Raw genomic sequence first — 19,411 nt, forward strand, 5'->3', positions numbered from 1 at the left:
GAGGGAAACTTTGCGCGCGCTGCCGCCGGACACCATTCACTTTGAACGATTGTGTGGATCGCAAACGATTCTTATTCTTTACGAGCATGGGATGAGTTTGATAATTCAAATTTTGGTAGAAATTTCCCCGGGTACGTCATTGCATAATTTAACATCGCTGGCTAATTTGGGCACACAAAAGAGCATACAGCACACAGACCACACTTACTGAATCGAGCAATTTTAGTAATTAAACAGAGAGTTGACCTAAACATTACTCTTACAAAAGACCGGCATTAAAAAAAGCTTAAGTACGCATAATTTTAACAAATCCGCCGCCGCGCCGGCCTATGCATTGCCGGTGTAAAATGAGATGTCGATGACTTGTCCTGGCGAAATGCCGCCGTTGGTGGACTCCGCGTCCCCCCTGCTGAAGCCGACTGCGTCCTCAGCACCGCCCTCAAGGTTGTAGTACTCGTGGTAGTGGCTGCGCCAGAGCTCGCATTGGTATACTCCACCGCTGATTCCTCGACGAACAGAATCTTCTCTACCTCGACCTCGGCCACGCGCAACTCCTCTCGGCGCTTCTCGATCTTCGCCGCCTCCTGCTTCTCTAGCTCCCGCTCGGCGGTCTCATGAGGAAGCAGGTGCTCCATGGCCACCGCCGCCTTTCAGACGTGCGTTGCATGCTGGATTCCGAGGTGGCCTAGAATATCTTGGCGTGTGCGTCCTTGATCTTGGCGTGGATGGCCTCGACCCGGGCCAGGGCGACTTCGGCGGCACGGACGGCAGCTCGAGCGCTCTCGGTGTTTGCAGCCGCCGTCGCAGCAGCAGCTGCAGCTGCCCTGTCGGCTGCCACAGACGCCCTCTCGCTGGATGCGCCGCGCTCAATGTGGATGCGGCGGCACTCTCGGTGCAGGCGGTGGCGCTCGGGGAGGACGCAACCATCGTACGGGCCTTCACGAAGCGTTTCCACGACGTCATCTTTGCAAGAAGGGGGTGAGGGAATAGGGATCGGGATTCATGCATTCGGGGGTTTCCTACACTGGAGCAGACGAACTAGCGAATCTTAAGGAGGAAGACTTAAATAGACCCAGAAATTTTCATCCCAAACGGTTCCTACAAAAAAACTGTGTGTGATGTTGTGGATATTTTTTATTAGCTGTGAGAGACGAATTTGGAGTAAAGTGGCAACGGATGGTGTTTTAAATGTACGAGAAAATTTGTAGTACTAATACAACTGTCATGTCAAATTTTGGAAAATTTCAAGGGTCATTTGACCTTTTAAGACATTTAAGTGATTTTCTAGCCAATTAATGATCATAATTCAAATTTGAACTACATGTACATGCAACAGCTAACCATAACGGTTTGAAAAAGTCATATTTTGTGTTCTTGTGTGTGTTTTAATTCCATGTGTAGTAAATAGGAAGGAATTTTGAAACATATTGGTCTAACGGCTATGACACAATTAAGCATGGAGTGCCATGGCATCTAAATTCCAAGGAATTAAAAAAAGATCAGAAACACACAAACCTTGCTTGATGTAATGTCATGCCACCAAGATGATGTGGTAAAAATTTAGGCATGTTTGACGAAAATTTGGACCCACACCCCTCACAAACCGAAGCAACTCACTAGAAGGCTCGTGTTTCCGAGAGGGAACAATGCATGTTTGATGACGAACGGGAGATAGCTTCCTCTTACGGCCTTCAATTTTTTTTTCTAAATTTAACGTGCACTAATAAAACTGTCATGTGAAAATTTGGAAAATTCCAGGGCTCATTTGACCTTTTAAAGATATTTAAGTGATTTTCTGGCCATTTAATGACCGTACTTCAAATTTGAACTACATCTATATGCAAGGCTAACCATAAGGGTTTAAAAAAAATCATATTTGTGTACTTGTGTGCGAGTTAATTCCATGTGCAGTAAATTAGGAGGAATTTTCAAACATATTGGTCTCATGACATGGACACATGCATGGAGTGCCATGGCATTTTAACTCCAAAAAATTAAAAAAATGATTAGAAAAACATGAAACCTTGCTTGATGTAATGTCATGCCACGAAGATGATGTGGTAAAAAAATTGGCCTATTTGACGAAAGTTTGGACACACCCCCCTCACAAACCGGAGCAAGTCACTAGAAGGCTCGTGGTTACGAGAGGGAACCATGCATGTTTGATGACGAATGGGAGATAGCTTCCTCTTATGGCCTTCAAATTTTTTCTATGTTTAACATGCACTAATACAACTGTCATGTGAAAATTTGGAAAATTTTAGGGGTCATTTGACCTTTTAAAGACATTTAAGTGATTTTCTAGCCAATGAACATAATTCAAATTTGAACTACATCTACATGCAACGGCTAACCATAACGGTTTGAAAAATCATATTTGTGTACTTGTGTGCGAGTTAATTCCATGTGCAGTAAATTAGAAGGAATTTTCAAACATATTGGTCTCACGACATGGACACATGCATGGAGTGCCATGGCATTTTAACTCCAAAAAATTAAAAAAATGATCAGAAAAACATGAAACCTTGCTTGATGTAATGTCATGCCACCAAGATGATGTGGTAAAAAAATTGGCTGACAAAAATTTGGACACACATCCCTCACAAACCGGAGCAACTCACTAGAAGGCTCGTGGTTCCGAGAGGGAACAATGCATGTTTGATGACGAACGGGAGATAGCTTCCTCTTACGGCCTTGAAATTTTTTCTATGTTTAATGTGCACTAATACAACTATCATGTGAAAATTTGGAAAATTTCAGGGGTCATTTGACCTTTTAAAGATATTTAAGTGGTTTTCTAGCCATTTAATGACCGTAATTCAAATTTGAACTACGTCTACATGCAACGGCTAACCATAACGGTTTGAAAAATCATATTTTTGTGTAATTGTGTGCGAGTTAATTCCATGTGCAGTAAATTAGAAGAAATTTTCAAACATATTGGTCTCAGGCATGGACACATGAACGGAGTGCCATGGCATTTTAATTCCAAAAAATTAAAAAATGATCAGAAAAACATGAAACCTTCTTTCATGTAATGTCGTGCCACCAAGATGATGTGGTAAAAAAATTGGCCTGTTTGATGAAAGTTTTGACACACACCCCTCACAAACTGGAGCAACTCACTAGAAGGCTCGTGGTTCCGAGAGGGAACAATGCATGTTTGATGACGAATGGGAGATAGCTTCCTCTTACGGCCTTGAATTTTTTTCTATGTTTAACGTGCACTAATACAACTATCATGTGAAAATTTGGAAAATTTCAGGGGTCATTTGACCTTTTAAAGATATTTAAGTGGTTTTCTAGCCATTTAATAGCCGTAATTCAAATTTGAACTACATCTACATGCAACGTCTAACCATAACGGTTTGAAAAATCATATTTTTGTGTACTTGTGTGCGAGTTAATTCCATGTGCAGTAAATTAGAAGAAATTTTCAAACATATTGGTCTCACGGCATGGAAACATGAATGGAGTTCCATGGCATTTTAATTCCAAAAAATTAAAAAACTATCAGAAAAACATGAAACCTTCCTTCATGTAATGTCATGCCACCAAGATGATGTGGTAAAAAAATTGGCCTGTTTGACAAAAGTTTGGACATACACCCATCACAAACCAGAGCAACTCACTAGAAGGCTCGTGGTTCCGAGAGGGAACAATGCATGTTTGATGACGAATGGGAGATAGCTTCCTCTTACGGCCTTCAAATTTTTTCTATGTTTAACGTGCACTAATACAACTGTCATGTGAAAATTTGGAAAATTTCAGGGGTCATTTGACCTTTTAAAGACATTTAAGTGATTTTCTAGTCATTTAATGACCGTAATTTAAATTTGAACTGCATCTACATGCAACTGCTAACCATAACGGTTTGAAAAATCATATTTGTGTACTTGTGTGCGAGTTAATTCCATGTACAGTAAATTAGAAGGAATTTTTAAACATATTGGTCTCACGGCATGGACACATGCATGGAGTGCCATGGCATTTTTATTCCAAATAATTAAAAAAATGATCAGAAAAACATGAAACCTTGCTTGATGTAATTTCATGCCACCAAGATGATGTGGTAAAAAAATTGGCATGTTTGACGGAAGTTTGGACACACACCCCTCACAAACCGGAGCAACTCACTAGAAGGCTCGTGGTTCCGAGAGGGGAAAATGCATGTTTGATGATGAATGGGAGATAGCTTCCTCTTACGGCCTTCTAGTTTTCTACGTTTAACGTGCACTACTAAAACTGTCATGCAAAAATTTGGAAAATCTTAGGAGCCATTTGACCTTTTGAAGACATTTAAGTGATTTTCTAGCCATTTAATGACCATAATTCAAGTTTCAACTACATGTACATGCAACGGCTAACTATAACGTTTGAAAAATCATATTTTTGTGTACTTGTGTGCGAGTTAAAAAATCATCAGACGATGTAAATACGTGGTGTTCAAAAAAGAAAATGTAAAGATCTGGCAAGACAACCGGCCCCCACACGATTGGCACTGTATTTCGCGGCTCGAGGTTTAGTAGGTGAGTGGTGGGGGTTATTAATCAGACACGGTTCTATATTGGAAACCGTCAGCTATTAAGTTCACACACGGATTTTGCTACGGGAATCATGTGTAATTCGAACTACATTACTCGTAAATTCCGGCGACCGGCGTGTGTACTGTTCACATCGATCTAGATTCCGGCCGCCAATAAATACTACCTTGCTCACGTCGTCCCGCCTGCATTCTCATCTATATCCTCCCCTCGCTCGCCCTCTCTCTCTCTCTCTCAAATCTCTGCCATGGCGCCGCCGGTCTGCCCACGCGCCGACGAGGAGTCGCCGCCCCTCGAGGACGCTCACTCGAAGAGCAGCGACGAGGACCCCTACGCATCGTCGGACGAGGTTGCGCCGGACCCCCCAACTTTGGATTGGTTTTCGGGCCAGTACAATATTTGTCTGTGGAAGTCGCTGCCGCCGGTTGAGAAAGCCAGGCAAGTGGCGTTCAAGAAGGAGATAGCGGAGGAGGAAGCCAGGTACCAGGCGGCCTGTGAAGCCCGTGATGCTGCCTGGAAAAAGGAGGCGGTGGAGCTTTGGGGGCGGGCGCGTCGTCCTGCAGGAGGTGTACGAAGACAGGTACTTCACGAGGAAGGTCAAAGGCGCTAGGCGCCTCATCGCTGCGTGAAAGTGGGCCGATAAGCTCCAGCGTGCCACCGACGAGGAGCTCCAGTGGGCGCCCAACGAAATGGCAAGATCATTCGCGCTCGTCCCCCAGCAAGGGGTAGATCGGTATGTCAAGTGCTGCGAGGCGGAGGAGGCAGAGTACTGCCTCCGTGATGGGAAGACACCGCGCACTAGGGAGCTGCTAGCGAGGGGCTGCCGGTACTGCCCCCAGGAGGGATTATTAGTTTTAGTATTGATCGTTTTCAATTTTATGCATTGTACCTAGTAGGTAAGTATCATCACGTATATGTGATGATATTATATATATTCTGTGATGAACTAATGAACAGTTAATATATATATATATATATATATATATATTATGAATTCCATTTTCTATCTGTTTTTGTGTACTTATTTGAATCTAGCTGTTATCGTCCACATATACAAAATGGAAAGCATATATACACACATTGAAACAGAACATATAAGAACGGTAAACAGAGTACACACATTGAAATAGAGCAATAAACAGAGCAATAATATGATTGTTGTGAATACATAGCTATCCACGTCGAAACGACTCAACAAAATAAAACGCGTCCATGAGACCATGACCAGCAGCCCTTACCTACGGTAGCTCTTAGCTCTGCCTGAACTCATGCAGGTGTTCATCCAAGCGGTCGACACGCTCACGGTACATCTGGAGCGTGATCTCGAACTCCAAGTTGGCTATTTCATCAGAGATCACTAGCTTGAGAATGCGACGGCCGTGTTCCTCTACTGCGCCCAGGTGGACACCTGGGCCAAGGAGGCGGTCGAGCCTACCGACCAGCGCGTTGGCATCGAGCGGGCCGTGGACAAGGCGAATAGCGCGACCCATCCGAACGGCGTGGCAGGCGTCCCGTGCAAGTACGGCGTAGAGGGCCTCTGCCCACTCCTAGCGAGGAGTGGGGGTACTGACGGGACGTGTACCCAGCTGCGATGCCCTGTTGACAGTAGGCAAGCGCCGATGGATCCGCTCTTGCTATGCGGCGCGCCGCGCCTCTCGCTCTGCGGTGCTCCAACGGTCTCGCCGTGTGGCGAGCCACAGCCTATCGGTGCGGACGCGCCTAGCTTGCTCTGTGGCGCGCCATCGATCATGTTGTGCGGCGAGCTGCAGCCTCTCGGCGCTGACATGCCTATCTTGATCCGCGGCGCTGAAGCGCCATGCGCCAAGGGTCTGCTCAACCCTGGCGATGACGCGCATCACGGCGTCGTCCATCATGTTGCCGGGGAGCGCCTCGGCCTCGACGGGCCGTGGCGCCGTCTCGTTTTCCTCGTCGTTGAGGTTGATGGCAGAGGCGGCGCTTTGGTGGGTTGGCATGCTTGGAGAAGGTGGATGTGCTACGGGTTGTGCTTGTTGCCTCCGTGTGTCGCACGCCACCCAGGTTTATGCGCAATATCGCTGGGTGGCGGGAAACCGGTGAGGAAATGGCGGGCGTGTTCATAAAATGCCATCAATTAATGGAAATGTAGCATAGAAGGAACATCGAGCTAGCACAAGAACTAAATGATGATCAGATGATCATTTATCCTAGTTAATTATGCATGTAATAGTTTACTTTCGTGTGTGGAAATGTCATGTGTGTATGTCGGTGTACAGAAGTAGGGGCTTTTCTGTACCCCTTTACTTGTGCACAGGCAGTCGTAGCCACACATGCGGCCACGCTTGGCGGGGCAGAGGAAGCAAAGATACAAGACTGCCAGGGCAGTGCTCAAGCCAGAGACACGAAGAGCAAAGGGGCAAGGTGGATTCCCCCTGGCAAGACCCTTGCCGGGGCGGCCTACACAGCCCCGGCAAGAGCCTTGAGGAAGAAGCAGCAGTAGCAGCGGAGCCGTCGGATGATGAGAGCTCTCCCCGGCAGGGCTTGACGCCAGCAAGGTGGAACCACCGGCAAGGCCCGGTCCCGGCAAGACAGAGTCTGTGCAGATGGGCGAAGTTGAACAGAAGAAGAAGGTGGTGCAGCACCCGGTTTATTTTGTTAGTTCCCTATTGCAGGGGGCTAGATCAAGATATTCTGGTATGCAGAAGCTACTTTTCGGCCTCCTTATGGCCTCAAGAAAGCTGCGTCACTATTTCCAAGCGCACGAGATCACCGTCGTCACCCGCCTCCCTTTGCAACGAATCTTGCACACCCCGAATGCGACTGGGAGGATTGTGGAATGGGCATTGGAGCTGTTAAGCTTTGGCCCTCAAGTTTGAAAGTACTTCAACAATCAAGAGCCGAGCCTTAGCAGAGTTCATAGCAGAATGGACCTCAACCCCCGATGAAGAGATTCAAGAGACCACCCTTCCCGGCAAGGAGACGAGCTGTGATTGGATTATGTACTTTGATGGAGCCTTCTCGCTGCAAGGTGCTGGTGACGGTGTTCTACTCGTCGCACCCACCGGAGAGCGCCTCAAGTACATAGTCTAGATGCACTTTCCCAGGGAAAAATCAACGAACAACATGGCAGAGTACGAGGGATTTCTTGCCGGTCTCGGGATCGCGGCAGACCTCGGAAGCAAGTTAACAAGGATTACCAGAGCCCGTTGATGGAGGCCTATGTGGATGAGGTGAGGAAGTTGGAGGAGCATTTTGACGGTCTACAAGCAGAGCATGTTCCCCGAGCAGAGAACAGCATTGCCGACGACCTGTCGAGAACGCGCTGCCCTCAAGTTGCATGTGGAACCAGGTACCTTTGTGCTTCAATTAACTCAGCCATCCGTTGAGCCATCGGCAGGACAGAACAAACGAAGGAAGGCGGGCCCCGGCAAGTACTTTCTGGCTGAGCTCCTGGGAGCCGCCGGCAAGGACGTTGCCGGGTGCCCCAAGCTTGTCGGGGAGCAGCAACCTCCGGCAGGGCCTCAAGCCCTGACCGTAGAGGCAGCTGCCCTTGCGGCCATAGATGAGCCTTTAGTCCTTGCCGTCGAGCCCCAGGCTCCAGCATGGGCGCAGTGCACCGTCCGTTTCCTCCAAATGGGGGAACTCCCTGAGGAAGAGGAAGAGGCAGAGAAAGTAGCCCGTCGTTCCAGCATGTACCAATTTGTGGATGATGCCCTATACAGAAGGAGACCGAACGACGTGAAATTAAAGTGCATTCCTCGGGAAGACGGACTGAAGTTGTTGGCAGGGATACATGGAGGCATATGTGGCTCTCACATAGGATCAAGGGCCCTTGCCAGCAAGGCATTCCGGCAAGGTTTCTTCTGGCCCACTGCCCTCCAGGATGCAACTGCACTAGTAACCAAGTGTGAAGCGTGTCAGTTTCATTCAAAGAAGCTCCATCAACCAGCCCAAGCCCTTCAAACAACCCCTCTTTCCTGGCCATTTTTGGTCTGGGGGCTCGACATACTGGCCCCCTTCCCCCATGCTGTCGGGGGCTTTGAGTACTTGTACGTCGCGATCGACAAGTTCACAAAGTTGCCGGAGGTGGAACCGGTGAGGAAGGTGATAGCACAATCAGCCGTCAAGTTCTTCAAGGGACTAGTCTGCCATTTTGGTGTGCCGAATAGAGTCATCACTGACAACGGCACGCAGTTCACGAGCCGCATCTTCATGCAGTACATTCAAGACCTCGGCAGTAAGGTTTGTTTTTCTTCTGTTGCTCATCCCAGAAGTAACGACCAGGCTGAGAGGGTGAATGCAGAAGTGTTGTGAGGCCTCAAGACTAGAACTTTCGACAAGCTACACAAGTGCAGAAGGCGCTGGATTGATGAGTTGCCAACGGTTCTTTGGTCGATCAGAACAACACCAAATCGAGCCACTGGCCGGACACCCTTTGCCCTGGTATACGGGGCAGAAGCAGTTCTCCCCACATAACTCATATACGGGTCACCTCGAGTGCTCGCTTATGATGAGCTTGAGCAAGAGCAGTTGCGCCAAGATAATGTGACGCTCCTTGAGGAAGATCGTCTTCGGGCTGCTGTGCGAGCCGCTCGCTGCCAGCAAGCCTTGCGCCACTACCATAGCCGCAAGGTTCATGCCCGAAGCCTTGAGGAAGGCGACCTTGTTCTTCAGCGAGTCCAATCCGCCAAGAATTCCAACAAGTTGACGCCAAAGTGGGAAGGCCCTTATCGGGTGATACGAGTCACCAGGCCCGGCGCAGTCCGCCTGGAGACCAAAGATGGTGTTCCCGTGAGCAACTCCTGGAACATCGAACATCTTCGCAAGTTTTACCCATAAGGCGAGGTTGTCGGGCCCCCCGGCAGACCACTTTTTGTACAAACCTTGCCGGCAAGGCATGTAATCCTTTGTACAAAGCCAGGCGCAGACCCTGAGCACTAGATAAGTAAATGAAGCGCTGACGCCCTAGAAATTAGCATGCATGCTAGGTTGAGTCTCCCTCTCTGGTAGGGTTGATAGTGCTTGGCGGCAACTAACCCCTAGCATAAAGGTCGAGTGCGTCTCTTTCTGTCTCTTCCAGTCCTTTTTGGTTCGCAGGCTGCACAGGCGCTTTTGCGAAACCGTTTGAAGGAAAGAAGACGGATCGACACCCCCGACCCCAGCGAGCTGAGGTTGCCGGGGGCTGCAGATTCAGATAAGTTTTTTCTCCCCCGCTATGCGCTTCCGTATGAAACTTGAACGTACAAAACTTTGTTCGTTCCTATGCCACCGTGCTCCCTCCTTCCTATGCCCAAAATCTCTTTTAGGCTGGAATTTGGTTGTAGTTGCGGTGGAAGGGAAACAAATGAAGTGCTCGGTCCTACTTTGCCCCTACTCCCGCCAAGGGCGTGGGTATAATCGTGGTATAAAGCGGGAGGACGGCAAGGTTTGTTGCCGGGCGACGTGGTTTGCTTAAAATAACAAGGACTCGCTCCTTAGTGTGGGCCTCGCTCACGCAAAAAAGAACCCGGCAAACACCCTTTTTCATTAATACGTTGATTAAACAAGTACAATTCATACAGAACATAAACATGAGCAAGGGGTTACAAAGTCTAAATTCGACAAGTGCCCACAGGCTTAAGATACTAAAAAAAGATAAGATGCCCGTAATCCCTTTCTTGTCCCTCTCCTCAGGAAGCTGATCAGGATAGCAGGAGGGCAAAAGGAGTGCCTAGGCGTGGTACGAGCAGCAGAAGACACCAAGAGAACGTCCCGGTGGCCGCCCAGAATAGGGTTGGTGATGACGATGCCGGGGGAGGAGCCGAAAGATGAGGCAGCGGGCCGGCAATCCAAGACAAAGGCGTCGATGCCATCGTACTCCGACTTGACAGCCCGCCACCCGCCTTCTTCGTCTTCTCTGGCCTTCCAGCGCTAGCCGCCAGAAGCGACGGCCCTGAGAAGTTCAAGGAGCTGGCTCGAGGAGCCGCCACTGAGAACTACCCCCCGGCAAATCGCTCGGCCGGGGAGAAGGCCAGGTGCAGATGGTGCTGCTGCCGGCGTCGCCTAGGGACGGGGCGTCCGACGTCTAGTCGGACCCGTCCCTGTCGTCCTCCCCACTGGTCCCCTCCTCATCGCCGTCGCTCGAGGAGGAGCTCTCGTCGTCAGTCGAGCTCTCCGCGCAGCACCCTAACCTGATTCCCGAGCGCCCGAAGACCTTGACGGAGAGTAGGTCGCTTTCCACTAATTTGAAGTGGAGAACGTGCCCCTTCATCAAGCAGTGGGCGCGTGCGAAGGTTTTCCAACCTCGACGAAGAAGCATTACATGAGGGATGGGGAACCTTGTGTTCGCCCACATGTCGCCATTGCAACACCCCTTCATGTGAAGCCTCAGCCTCGGCGGCCGGTCGATCTCCAGCACCCTCGCGAACGCCTCAGGAAGGCGAAGGCGGCTAGGCGGTAGCTCACGCAACTGCAAGATGAACTCCAGCGCCATGTCTCCGACATGGCCGCTCGACGAGGCAGGAGGAGATGATGGCGGAGACGATGGCATCGCGGGTGTCCCTCTTCCACGCCCACCTCTGCATCGACCACCTCGCCGACCACGACCCCGTCCGACGCCTCCACCTTGAGCGTCTGGCTCTTCCTTGACCGCCGCAGCTCTCTGGCGGGAGGAGATCTAGTCGCCTCCGCAGAAGGACGGCCGCGACCGCGCCCTCTCGGCATGATGGTGGATGGAGAATGGAGAAGAGAAGAAACGAGAGGATGCCTCTCCTCCTCCTCCTCCTGACCCCCTTTTTATAGCCAAACAAAGAAGGATGAAGACTGGCTCTACACCTCTGAAGAGCCCTTTCAGATCCAGCTCATTAAAGTCGCTGGCAACGAGCAAGGTCGTCCACCGCCCTCCCTGCACCAATCAAAGGCGCATGGGTATCGGCCATGGCGCGCCTTCCCATATCCCACGCATCCGTCACCTACCCCACGCATGCGGCGTACGTGGCGAAAAAGGAGGGTGTGGTGGGAAACATGGAAACGGCGGTTCCAAGATTGGGGAAGGCAAGGAGGGTAAATGAGCAGCGGTCTTGCAATTTCCTCCTTTTTGGGGGGGAGATGCGGGCCGCCTCTTTACTATTCACCGCAGGGTAACGCAAGCACGCTGCCCTCCACGCGCGACCCCCACGTCACGCACTCAATGCGGGTCGTGGGGAAGCGCAACTGGCGAAGGAGTTACCACAGCTGGAACTCTGCCACGCGTATCCGCGCACCGCTCTGGGCCTGGCCCAACAACGCGTCGCGCTTATATGTGGCCCAGGCCCGGGGGCTCCTATCGGTGTACAGAAGTAGGGGCTTTTATATACCCGTTTACTTGTGCACGGGAAGTCGTAGCCACACCTGCGGCCACGCTTGGCGGGGCAGAGGAAGCAAGGATACAAGACTGCCAGGGCAGTGCTCAAGCTAGAGGCATGAAGAGCAAAGGGGCAAGGTGGATTCCCCCCGGCAAGACCCTTGCCGGGGCGGCCTACACAGCCCCGGCAAGACCCTTGCCGGGGAGACTTGCCCAACACCAGCAAGGCCGCCGTCCTTGAGCCTGAGAGTCCTGACACCATCGACAAACATCAATGACCGAGGCTCAGGGGCGCCTGCGTGGTGGCATGCAGATCTTTGTGAAGACCAGAGACCTGCAAATCTAGATGGGAACCAGAAGACGAAGACCCCCGGCAAGATCCTTGCCGGGGACAGACGAAGACCCCCGATAAGATTCTTGTCGGGGATGCCCACAAGACCCCGGCAAGACCCTCGCCGACCCCGGCAAGACCCTTGCCGGGGGCATCTGCGGGGCCACGAACAGGCCCGCACCTACCAGTGTTCCGCTGCCCCGTGCCCGTTCCGACGTGGCGGCCAGCCCGCCAACTAGACAAACGCATGCGTGGCAGCACGCAGCTTCTAGGCCAACCAGCCAAGCACCTGCGTGGTGGCATGCAGATCTTCGTGAAGACCCTGCCACTGCACCAGCTCAGCAGCCAGCTAGCCAGCGTGGCGCTGCACTCCTCGTCACCTTGGACGCGCGTCGAAGCGAGGTGAGGCGGCGATGGACGGGACAAGCTTCTTTGCCGTCCCCGATAAAGCAAGAGGGCACGTTGGCAGCACATTAAATGCGTTTGTCCTACGATCCCAGATGATAGACTTGTACACTGTACATACTTTCCACCTCCTGTGTGCCACTTTGGCGACCCCTTTGACATATAAAAGGAGGCCCGAGGCGTACTGAGGGAGGATTCAGACTTTTTGGACTAGGCAGGCACCGTAGCTAGTTCAAGAGCTCAAGAACACCAAATATACAGAAAAGCGGGACTAGGGTATTACGCATCGTTTGCGGCCCGAACCTGGGTAAAAATCCCCTCGCGCTGATCTTTCAGTCCCGCTCTTTGCACAGCTCCACGCCCCGCCAACCATAGTAGGGATTCCCTGTGATCCCATAGGTGTCGTTTCCCCCGACAGTGTACTAGCCACCTATGTAATTGGATGTTTGTCGCGTATTATACACATCTTATTTATGTGAAACGTTTCTGTTCTCTTGGCTCAACATAAACAGTTTACCAGAATGAACTGTATGCCCTCCATTGCACACACCTTGATCTGGTTGAACCGTTTCTGTTGCGTTGCCTAATCAAAAACAGTTCATCCGAGTGAACCATATGCCGTATAACACACACACCTTGATCTGGCTGACCGTTTCTTTTGTGTTGCCTAATCACAAATAGTTCATCCGAGTGAACTATATGCCGTTTATCGCACACGCCTTCATCTGGCTGCTCGTTTATTTTGTTCTGCCACGTCGCAAACAGTTAATTGAACTGAACCGTATGCCCTCATCGCACACGCAACTAAAATCTGAATCGTGTTTGATGTATCCTTCATCGCAAATGTTTTGCATATTTTTTGACCTTTTTTTACATCACCGTTTGCGATTAATGCATCGCACACAGTTTCTTCAAAGGGTCTCTAATCATAGTGTCGCGTTAGCAGCATCCTGCAGTAGTGTTTGTTTATGTATCCACACATGTATTTAAGTTTCCGGTCAATACAATATTAGCATAAATAATAAACCTTTATCATGATTAAGGAAATATAATAATAACCATTTTATTATTGCCCCTAGGGCATATTTCCAACAGTCTCCCACTTGCACTAGAGTCAATAATCTAGATTACATAGTAATGAATCTAACACCCATGGAGATTTGGTGTTGATCATGTTTTGTTGCAGCCCCTCCTCTCCCCTCAAACCTATATGTACTAGAGGGTTTTGCCCTTTGGTATACACAAGTTTTGAAGACTCCTCTAGTTCATCTAGTTCTAGTTGGCCTTTGTTGACTAACCTAGTTCTTCTAATCCCCATAAATAGAAGCCTAGTGTGGTTCTATTCTCCTCTCTCTAATTCCCCGGTGACGATTAGCTCTAGACGTCGAAGCGCTGCCAGATCATGAAGATCGTACGCTTGCAACCAAGTAGAGAGGTCGTGCTTTCGGTCTTTCGTTTGAGGGATCATTCGAGGGCGGTTCGCATGATCGTCATCAACGGTTCGAGGGACTCCAAGTATGCACTCCGCGGTCGGTAAGGAACGTTGATCCAAACCCAATATGCATCTTCATATTGTTCCTGGGTGATCGTAGGGCGATTTTTTTGTTTTCTACTACACCAACTAATTGCACCAACTGAGTTACATTATTTTGTTTGGCAGCAAAATAGGATCAGAATGCTACCAGACAAAATAAATGATTTTATTTTTTTATTTGGGAAATTTAAACTGATTCACCCCAGCCATGTATGGTGCCATCAACTTCGTTCCATGAGTAATCCATCCACGATTCATTGCGTGCACAACATGAAAAGTAAATAGAATGAATCTGGAATTTGTTATGATGTTTTTTAGTAAATACTAGGTCGCACCTGAAATCGTCCCTGTTTAACACCGCCGCAGTCGCGCGTGACTTCTCCCTTCAACACGGGCGCGTGTCTTCTCCATGTCGTCACAGCCGCGTTTACCTCCCTGTGTCTGCCTCTCAACTCGCCAAGGGCGTGGTATGACAGGAGGGCCCTAAGCCGATGATCCCAATACCGTTTGTTAGGAGGGAACTGGACGATCCCAATTACAAGCTCCTGCTATTGTGAAAAGGGAACTCGCTAAATGAGTCAGCTGAAAAACAATTACTTGTTATTTTTCTATTAGCGTTTAAAAAATGACCCATCAACATTTACTGTGACACTGAGACTCGTCGCAGAAAATGGACATGCCTAATGACGGCCGAATACGTCACTAAAAAATTGCACGAACGTCACCAAAATTTCCGAGGGCACTGCCCCGGGAGGAAAACACCTGGTGACGATGGGCCGTCATAGAAAATTATTTTAGGCGACATTTCATGTTTGTCACTAAGTTTTTTTCACTGAAAAAGCAAATTTTGTAGTGTCTCTAGCCAACCAAACTTGTTTATTTTCTAGAGATTTAGGGAGGAGACCTTGGTCTACACTTTCACTAAAGGAAATTTGATTCCCCATACTTCCACTTGTGGATCTTGTTACTCTTAGGTGTTTGGGCACTCTAGAAGGAAAATGTCACCTCGGGGTCATATTTCATTATGGTGAAGCTCTGTGGTGGTGTCGGGAGCCTCCAATTTAGTTGTGGAGAGAGCCCCAACCTTGTTTGTAAAGGTTCCGTTTACCCCTTCAAGGGCACCGCTGGTGGATTCACGACACCTTGCGTTGTGCAAGGGTGTGAGAAGAATAGGGTGAGGCATTGGGACGCTTGGGGAGCATCGTACCTTCACACCCGTCCAAACAGAGACGAACCACCCCCAAAGAAGGAACTTCAGAAACAGATCCTCGTCTCCATCGGCTCCAGCTGCGATTATTTCGGTCGTTTACTTTGTGCAAGTTTATATCTCCTATTTACCCTTACTTGCACTCGTTACTTGTGTTGCTTGTTATATAGGTCGTCCACCTAGTTTCATATCTAGAAAACCATTATTGTTGAGCCTAAATTTGGAAAAGAGGATAAAATTTTGTTAGTCGCATAATCACCCTTCTCTAGTTGACCATATCGATTCTTTCAGTAGGGTTCACGGAATCCTATTTGTTGATGTCATCATAAACTTTATACTTTTGAAATAAGGGAACGGAGAAACACCACCTTGTTTGATTAGATGATTCAAATTAATCAATTAATAAGTATGTTTTTACTCTTTGTGAAAAAATACCAATCATCTCTCTTTACTAGGCCCACAAACAATATTGAATATAATATTTTCTTAAAGGTAAATTGCAACTGTGCTTGGTTACTGAAGGAGTGAGTGAGAGGATTTGTAACATGCAAGTGGGAGGCACGAAACACCCCATTTTGTTCGGTAATGGTAACTGGTGACCGTTCGCCGAGAAGGAACTCCCAACGGACATACTAGAAACCGTATGATCGAGATCAGATGATGACAATTTTTTTTAAAAGCCTTATGTACGTGAACTTGCCATGCTAGTCTAGAAATTGCCAGTCCCCTGCGACTAAAATTGCCATGAAAATCGTTCACAAATGACATCCTCCTCAGCGAGCGTTCGCCAGCTAGAGTTCTTTTCTTTTGGCTTTCAACTTCCAATATTTCACATCTTTTGAACCAAAAGTTTAAAATAAGTTTCGACTTCATATTAGTGTTTCTGGTTACGAGGGCTTTCAATGAGATCGATATTGAATACGTTTTCACAATTTTTAAAATTCCGTGAAGTTTCAACTTCTAAAACTTGGTAGGGCCGTAGGAGCAAGTTTTAAGTTTTGACTCTAAAACTTGGTACAAGTGACGGACAAAATCGTAAATTTCAGAAATTAAAACTTGAAACTTGTTGTGTCCTCATGGGAGATCTAATGACTTTGTGGATCGCGAGGTATCAGACATCAGTCACAATTGGTCATGTGCATGCCCCTCCGAATCGAATTTCCGAAGGAAGCAAGGTCAAAAACGTTTTCTAACCGACAGACCACGGCTATCTTCTTGGGACTCGACTCATTAACGACCTCCGCCAACGTTTTCGTAAACATGTGCTCTAGCTTAGCTACAAATGTGATCCACGCTAGCATCTGCCGATAATGGAAAAATATCTTCCGCTAGCACTATTGGGGTTGTTGGCACCAGTGGCCAGACCAAGTTAACCAAACGGTCCAAACCCACTGAAGAAGCTGGCGACCTGCCTGCCCCAGACCCTCAAGTGGCCTCGCCATTGCAGTGTGATGCACGCCGGCAAGGCATGGTACCCTACCCACGCACTCACAAAGTCACAAGTGTATGTGTTAGAGTTAAATACATTGTGGGTGCCTAAACTTGTCTTGTGCGGTCAGTTTAGTATCTAAAGTTATAAAATACACGAAAGTGGTGCTCAAACTTGTCCTGTCGTGCAAATACGGTGCCTCCTACCGTATCTGGGCATTAAGACTGCCCATGTGGCGTGCCAGCATGGCAGCGGCCCGCATGTAAGTGACTAGGAGCAATTTTTTACAGCCAACCCCCTCAGATTTTATTTAACTACACATAATTGTATCGCATACGGATGTGGGTCTTAGCATGTCAACGCAGGCGAGCGGATGAAAAGATAAGAAAGAAAAAAAAACATGCCTATAGGGATTGGAGCACTGGACCACACGAGCACACACGCATCATATTTACCACCTCATCAACAACGGCCGTATGTGTAAATAACAGATACAACTCATTTTATAATAATAATACTGTGTGAAATAATAAAGAGATAATAATAAGAAAGAAGAAGGAAATTAGAAGTTCGCAGGAGCTCATGTGCCAGCCTTTTAAGCTGGCCAGTAAACCAATCAAGGTTTTTTTTGACAAATTTAGAGAAACGCCATCCTGTATACAATATGAATTACCAATTTTTTTGTGGTGTATATAAACATTTGTACTATTGTTTTTCTCAATACTGAATCTGGTGTGTGTGGTATGCATCTGTGCATACGTCAAAAACACTTTATTTGTTTGGTGCACCTAAATTCTTCACTTGTTACCGTATGTAACAATCTCATTAATGTATAAACCATATTTACCCCATTAGAGCATCTATAGTTGGAATTGTCCTACGGTTTTTGTACCATTGATTTTTTCCCTTAGGTTTGTCCAGGTGAGACCTTGGAAGGTCGTGGTTCGAACAATACTGTTCACCCGAGGACCTCTTGGTGCTACCAACGCGTGTGTGTGAGCTAACCAACAGATAAGACACCACTTGATGCCTTAATGAGATAATTTAATGAGGGATATTTAGAAAATATGCCGTTGCATCTCAAAAAAAAATGTTCAAGATGTTTTTGAAAAAATGTTTCACATTTATTATAAATTTGTAAACATGTTTTTGAAAGACTTTTGACATGCATTCAAAAAATTGACAAAAAAAAATTTCAACGTGTATTGAAAAAATTATTGTGTACAACTATTTTTACATTTCTACAAACACTTTTAACATGTTTTAGTACATTTCTAGAATTACTATTATTACACAATAATTTTTAATACACATTGAACAGTTATATTGTCAATTTTTTGTGATTGTGTATTTTAAAAATACAATGAAGATAGGCAATAATTGTCCGTGCTTGTGGTCTTGCATGAAGATACATAAATCAACACAAAAAAATAATATACATTGAACAGTAAATCCACATAAATTGTAGAAAAAATTCATTTTTACCTCTTCAAACTACACAATAATGAAAATAGAATAGATTATCAAAAAAGGAATATAGAATAAAGAATTTTTTTAATATAGAATATTGAATTAAAATACACAATATTTGCCTACTGATAATTATTGTATTTTTATATGGTAAAATTTCCATATCATGAAAACTAAGCAGGAACTTGAAAAAAGAACATGAAGAAAATGTGTCCAGGGATTGCATGCACAGCGATATGCGGAATTGGTCTATATATGTTTCTGGCTAATACTACGATGCATTTTTTAGATTGGCCTGGTGGCCATCTCGTGCCTACGTTATGCCCTAAGCAGTAGTTCCAGGATCCCCGTCCCTGCAATTTATTTTAGTGATTTCTCACTCTTTCATACTGGCACATGGGACTCGCATTTCTAATTTGAGAAGCCTTACTATGTATTCAAATAAAACATGAGGTGTTTTCCGTAAAAACAAAGTCAATCGTCTACTTGCATACGGTAGCCCATACGGCCGCATACGGGCGGAGGCACCGTACATGCGCAGGAGGACAAGTTACAGCACCACTTTTTTGTATTCTGCAAGTTTAGATACCAAACTAACGGCGACGGACAAGTTAAGGCACCAGTGTGCCCTCCATTCCAAAATATAGTGCGCCCGCGCTTCCCGAGGTCGAACTTTGACCATAAATTTAACGAACGAGACCGACTGCGGCGGGTGAAAAAATTACATAATTAAAAACTTCTTTCGAATACGGTTTCACTGATATAATTTTTCTCCCGCCGCAATCGGTCTTGGTAGTTAAATTTACAGTCAAAGTTGAAGCACGGAGATAGAGAAAGCACTACATTGTGAAATGGAGGGAGTACTACCCTACAAAACGGAGCAAACAACTCCACTTCTTGCAAGTCGTCATCTGCTCTTGCGGTGCTGACATCATTGCCAAACCGTCAGCAGGAGCATTATTCGTTAGCACTGGAAGTAATATAATTGTTCCAATATTCGTGTCGCCCGCTCCATCGGGTCGCGACGGAGACAGGCCGGAGAGGCGTTGCGTGCGTCATCTTGCGTCGTCTGCAGCTACGTCATGGATGATGGCGCCCGATGAGCTCGTCGGACCTTTCGAGTGATCCCCGCTTTGCCCCACCACCGACCGGCGCTGCCTTTGCACTGTGTGACCAGGCCACCAGGGCCATCCA

This window comes from Triticum aestivum, chromosome 1D (assembly GCF_018294505.1).
Source record: "Triticum aestivum cultivar Chinese Spring chromosome 1D, IWGSC CS RefSeq v2.1, whole genome shotgun sequence".
Classification (NCBI taxonomy): Eukaryota; Viridiplantae; Streptophyta; class Magnoliopsida; order Poales; family Poaceae; genus Triticum; species Triticum aestivum.